Source organism: Capsella rubella, unplaced genomic scaffold (assembly GCF_000375325.1).
Source record: "Capsella rubella cultivar Monte Gargano unplaced genomic scaffold, Caprub1_0 scaffold_7, whole genome shotgun sequence".
NCBI lineage: Eukaryota > Viridiplantae > Streptophyta > Magnoliopsida > Brassicales > Brassicaceae > Capsella > Capsella rubella.
The window spans coordinates 12,136,175-12,143,371 of NW_006238917.1; positions in this window are offsets into that span (position 1 = coordinate 12,136,175).

The window sequence follows — 7,197 nt, forward strand, 5'->3', positions numbered from 1 at the left end:
TATTTTTGATAAAATCGAGAGTCACAGTTTAGTAAAATGGTTGGTCGCAAATGATTTATCATGTTTTTTTCATTGTGACTCCATTTTATCAAAAAGAATTTGTACACTTTTTTTACTATGGTAATTTTATTTCATTATTTCTTTTTATTTTAGATAATTATATATTTTACTAATAATAATTAATCTCTCTAACATTGATATATTGAATTCTCTTAAATACCACTAAAATAAGTATTTTTCTAAAAATACAATAATAAAATTTATTTTCCAAAAGTACCACTAAAATACATTTTTCTAAAAATACCACAAAACTAAAACTTAACTTTTAACAGTCAAAACTAATTTCTAAATACTAAACACTAAACGCTACCCCTAATTCTACATCTTCAAAATTCAATTTTTAATGTTAATGGTATTTTTGGAAAAATAAAAAAGCTGTGGTATTTTTGGAAGAAAAACTTAAAATATGGTGTCCAAGGGTTTTTCTCTATATTAGAACTTTATGCATTTCTTAAATTTTAAGATAATTACCAATTTTTCATTTATTTATTTTTCATTAATCTATTGAGGATTTATTTAGTAGAATTGAGAAAATGTTTCTAATAAAAAAATATCATTATTTCAAGTGTTCATAAAAAAATTATAAACGATTAACAATTTATTTTTTGGAAAAATACAATATAGTGTAAAAATGTGGGTAAAATCTAAATACACTTTAAATAATTAAATTTATTATAACAATAATTTAATATATAAAATAAAAATAAAAATAAAAATAAAAATAATTTTTCATCATAACCTTAAGTGTTAATAGAAAGAAAATATGATTGGTTAGTAAATTAAACTTAATATCAAAGGAGTAAATTAATTAGAGAAGTTAAAAAATGGGTTGCATGATAGAGCCGTTAAACACAACGGTTACAAAGCAATCTGATAAATAATACAAATCTATCTTTATTCTTCTCCTACTGACTGGACGGCTTTCTCTGTCTACATGGATGATATCAATATTGATAGGGAAGAATTTTCGTCCTTTTCTTTATCACTAGTTCCTAGAAGTTTGAATGTAAAAGCGGATTATTTGGCTCGACAAGCTCGGTCCATTCCGCATTTAGTCAAGTATGTAAACAACTGTCTGTCACATTGGCTCGTTTGATTCATTTGATGACAAAAAAAAAAAAAAGACTAGTTGACAAATCTTTAAATTTTTTTGATTTGTGTTATAAACTACTACAACGTATAATTGATTTATGAACTCTTGTAATCTTTTTGTAAACAACAGTTATCGAATCACAAAATCCTGAGAAGACGAACGGAGAGAAAATGTCGCTTGGGCAAAGGCAATTTCTTGCAAAACTGGAGAATAGGGAAATTAAATGGGAAAATTGTCAAAAAAATCTCCAACTTTCAAATTGTAGACGAAAAAATCATGAATTTTCGAAATGTCATTTATATCATAAAGTTTTATTTGACTTTCGGATAAAATGGTGAACTTTCATTGACCTGGCCATTTCAAGCATGATGCTAAATTTCCGTTAACTGAGATAACTTTCTGTTAGAGTTTCCGTTCAACCAAAACGAGGTCGTTTTTTGTCGTTTCATTAAAAATAAAACTAAGTGAGCTCATGAAGGGTTGAACTCATGACCTTTGCACTTTTTCACTCACACTCAACCATTGAGCCACAATAACATCTTTCTATTATACCATACAAAGTTTGTATATAGACAAGACAACAAATTTAATTAAAAATAATAAACTAAAAATTTCTATGCTTGATTTGAGTTTTTATATACAAAAATTATTATTATATACATAAAAGAAAAATATATTATTAAAATTTACAGTAATAGTTTTTTATTTCATAATTGTCTTAGTTTTGTTATTTTAATAATTATTATTGTATTTTATCGTAATTATTGACCTTAATATTCTTTTAGTTTTATATCAAATCATAAATTTCTATTTAGCGAATAAATAATTTTAGTTTTAATTAATTGCATATATATATATATGTCTATGTGTATATGTGTATATGTAGTTTTAATTAATTGTAATAGTATTAAAATGTTATTGTGGCCCAATGGTTCAAAGCATGTGTAGACTCGGTAATGTCTTTATATTTTTTTGTAGGGAAACTATATCTCATGTACTCAAATAAAAAAAATATTAAGAATCTATACCTATTCTTTTTTTTATTAGTTCTCTCTCTTAACTATTTAAATTAGACAAAGCTGCCCCTAAAATAGATAACAAATATTTTAGCACATAACAAAACAAATATCCAAAAAATTTTAGAACAATTTTTACATATCATTTATATGTTTTTTATGTATAAGTTAACATAACAGATGAAATATCATAATAAATTTAACATGTTATTATATAAGCTAGTTGATATCAATCATATAATAAATAATTTAACTCAATAATTATGAATTTATCAAATAATTTATAATTTATAGCGGTAACATATGATTTACATAGTTAATAGCACTAACATATGAATAACTATAAATAATTTTACTATATAACTATGAAGTTATCAAATAACTTATAATGTCTAGCGGTAACATAAGATTTACATGGTAGCTATTTTAGCAAATATCAGTTTTTTTATTTTTTGTTAAATCGGATAAGGGGTAAAAAGATAATTTTATTGGGGTGAGGAGAGAGATCTAATTTTCAAGTTATCACTCCTTTGCTTTTTGTTTTATGATCTTTTGAGTACTAATTTTTAACAAACCCTTTTTTGTAAGCCTATTAAAATCCATTGGAGAATAATATTACGGTTATAAAATTTCATATCTTTTTAAAACATTTAATTATTTAAAAAAGTATCAAGAATTATTACAACCATTTAACTGAACTATGACTATATATCAAAAATAGTATGGTAAAAAAATAATTTTTCATCATAACCTTAAGTGTTAATAGAAAGAAAATATGATTGGTTAGTAAATTAAATTAATATCAAAGGAGTAAATTAATTAGAGAAGTTAAAAAAAATGGGTTGCGTGATACAGAAACTTCAAAATCTATCTTTATTCTTCTCCAAGTTCAAGTTTGTCACAGAGGAAACAATAATACAAAGCTTAGGGTTCTTTGACAGATGTTTTTATAGGATTAGTTTGATTATGAATAAAGAACGAAAGAGAGAGAGAGAGATAGAGAGATCGTACCAGAAACAGAGTTTTCCGGTGGTGGTTCTGAGGGTTACGTCCGCCGTCAAAATTCACCGTTTCTTCTCCTGTACGGTAAGTCTTTCGTAAAGCTTTGATTTTTCTTTATGGGTTTATGAAATCGATCATCAACCATTATGAATTTGATTGAATTTTTCTTTGAAAGATGTTTCTATAGGATCAGAACATGACCGTTAAATCTTTTAAGGCATAGGCAAGATTGGTGGTTTTGTCGGAAATAATAGTTTACTTTGGTTATCTTACAATCACAAGTAGAAGAGGTAGGTCCATAGCTCTGTTTTGTTGTCATGAATTGTGTCAAACATTCTATACTAAAGATTGAATGTTTTTGCATGATTAAACAACTTACGTGTCTTGATCCATTTTGAAGCAACACCTATAGTGATGCAAAAATGCTTCCACCTTCTCGGAATCACTTATGTTTTACAAGCACTGATCACTTCTGATCTAATGTCTTTGTCTGACTAGACAAGATAGAGCAGAGGAAGGTGGTTTCTATTTTGAAACCCTCTCTTCAAGACTTAAAAGAAGATAACTTTATAGAATCCAAACAATGATTCTTGGATCTGGTAAAGATTAGACGAGTCTTTGGTTGATGATTTATGTTTGCGTGTTGTAGGAAATATGATTTGCTTGTTGTCTAAGACTTTAAAACTGATCTTGATTTGCTTTGTCTGTAGTTAATATGTTTTGTTTTGTTTAGTTGTCTTCACTTCTTGTTCATCTTGAGTTTAAGCCTTCTAGTTGGACAATTGTATTTACAGTTGAAGAGAAACGAGATTTGGGTGATTTATGTGTCTTTATCTCCCTTGCAAATTCCATGGAAGCTCCTTCTAATAGCTTCAGCCAGAGCACAAGACAGGTTCCACTGCTGTAAGCTTAAGAGAACTGTCGAAAATATACAGGCTCCACTGAAACTTTGGATGACAAGATTTCATCTTTTTGTATTAGGAGAAACGTGAAGAAGAAACCGGTAGAAGTAGTAGAAGCAAACATTCATTGCTCTTTTCTCCATTTCTCAACATAAAATGAACCATTGAAAAGTTCACACGAAGTTGTTTCAGCCCCAAGTAGAGCAAACAACGTCCAGCCTGAGGCGAGATGGGTTTCGGCCATCAAAGAGAGTGCAAGCAGAGCATAACAAGAGCCACATGAATTCCAAGAAAGCCAAGGAACATCCACAAGCTGCACCTCACACTCTAACACTAAGTTCAACAATATTGTTTGAACCGCAAGGAAAGCATTAAAGTAAGTCTTCTAATTTTTCAAATTTAATCAACCAACATGTTATGATGTCATTAGAGAGGTAACTTTGCTGCATCTTGCCCTGAAAGGCAAGTAGAAAATTCAACATCATAAGTTGAAACCAAGCTTATCAAAATCAAGTGATAGTTTATTTTCGTCAAGTTTTAAAACTTCCAATTCTTGTGTAATGCATTTGTCTTTTCCAAAGGTTGTTGATACAGGTTTAGGACGTACTACAGGACACACAGCTCATAATGTAGTCCCTAAGTCCACAACAACTTGTGTCCCAAACCGCACCCATCAAGGTACACTAGTAAGTGAAACTTTCAATCTTGTTCAATTTTATAAATCTCATATATTGAAAAAAGTATCAAGAACTATATTATACTTGATCTTGCCTTTGAGTGTCGAAAAGGATGTAGGTACGAAGGTACCATGGAGAATTACATACAGAGTAAAGTCATTACCAAGCTAAGCCAAACCACAGATCAAAGCCATCAAGAAGTTGACTCCAACCTTACACTTGAAAAGGTTCATAGTAACTTGTTTCATTTTGTTTATTAAAGTTCCATGACCGATTTAATACACTTGTCTTTTTCCAAGAGTGTTGATACACATGTAGGTGATAAGGAGATACATGATGTGAAACCAACTGAGAGATCAACACTGAATGATGTTAAGCAGCAAAATCCAGAGCTCTTAATTTTTTAATCTATCCCAAAGGAGGAAATGATGATCACGCATAGCTTCTTGTTACAAGAAGAACCATCGGAGCTAACCTCAAGTCAACATGCCTTGTTGAACAAGGAAAGCCCATTCTCCCGGACCAGGTATAGACCTGGGCAAAATACCCGGACCCGAATATCCGACCCGAACCGATCCGAAAAACCGGATCTGAACCCCAACCCGAAATCTATAAATACCCGAACGGGTTCTATATCTCTAAACCCAAAAATCCGAACCCGAACCCGACCCCAACTGAAACTCGAACGGATATCCGAATACACCCATAATATAAATATATGTACCTGTAATAATCTAATGTCAAATTATCCAATTTTTGTATATGTTGGATTGTTTTAAAGTTATAAAATCATATTTAAATAAATTTAAGTAAAAAAATTATATAGGTTTTGAAATTTTTTATTAGTTTGGACATATTTGGATATTCAAATTTGGAATTTTGAGAATTCCGGGTAAACCGAACCCGAACCGTAAATCTAGAAATACCCGAACGGGTTCTATATCTCTAAACCCGAAAATCCGAAATACCCGATCCGAACCCAAACGGGTACCGGAACGCCCAGGCCTAACCAGGTAGGTAATTCTCTTAACCAATTTATCTACGATGAATATAATTCTTTGTTATATTATTTATTATATCAAGAACTAGTGAGAAAAGTTTAGGTTTAAATGAGAAATTGTTTGTTCATAAATCTTTTCAAAAAACATAATTAAAATTAAAGTGAAATCTAGCACGTTGAAAGAATTGGTATAAACTGAAACGTGTATAGCTGGTTTTTGTGATTTTATGACTGTGATAACACACTTGTGTCGTTCCCAAAGAGTTGACACATGTTCAAGTATCAAGAAGGATTACACAAAGCATAAAGACGATTCACTGGATTTAAGTGAACAATTCCAAACCCAAGAAGAAGTCTAAGACTCCACAGCATGAACTACTGCACCAGATCATTCAAGAGGATTTATCCAATCTTTTTTTTTGCGGAAAGGAGAAGCACCAGATGCCCCACGCATCACCAAACCTCAAACTTACAAAATCATATCAATGCTAACTTGCATTCTCTTGGTACATATTATAAAATTGTCCTTGAAGAAGGAGGGGATGATATCATATCAGGAACAAGAACGGACCAAGAGGAAACCAGATCAGCCGGTTCCAGTCTCAAACCGACCATACAAAGTCAAAATAGAGAATTCTTGTCCAAATGAGTTCCGATCAAGAAAATGGCCTAGGATTAATTATTCATAATAAAATCAATCCTAATAAGACTAATGACTCAAGAGAAACGATAAACCAACAAACCATATTGAAGATTGTCCACAACGACCCATCTAGAACGCACCATATTCAGTTCCGTTGATCACACCAAGAATTTTCTCGACCTATATCAAATATTCATCTACAAGTTGGCTATTTAAAAGTGATTCATTGAGTCAAAATAAAATACCAACAAGCCAAATCATAACACCAACACGACGAACCATACGGGTCATGCTGAGTCGAAGTTGATCGTCAGTATGAAAAATTTCCTAGACCTATATTTAATATTCATCAGCAAGTCACCTATTTTAAGAGGATTCATCGAGCCAGAACTGAAGACAACCGACGAGAAATCAAGATGGGTCACAAAGACATGTTTCCACCGTACCACGAGCAAGCATAAGGAACCACCAGCCAAACTACACGTCTATTCAAGCTGGGGTTTAAAAATATATTAAGAATATGTATAATTTAGGAGGAATGAACGAGATACATGTGTTCATCATCGAGGTGTTTTGAGATATTATCATGAGAAGTCTCCCGAACAAGCTTATTGGCGAGAAAAGCTGTAGTTTATAGAGTCCACTCGTCCATTTCATCTTGGCTTCATTATTAAAATCAACCATATGGAGCATAATGATCAAGCCAAACCACCCCTGGTTCGAGATGGATTAACACTTACTCGTTTGGCCTTACCCGATGGCCATATGTGACCGGAAATGGAACTTTCCTTAATAAGTTCCATG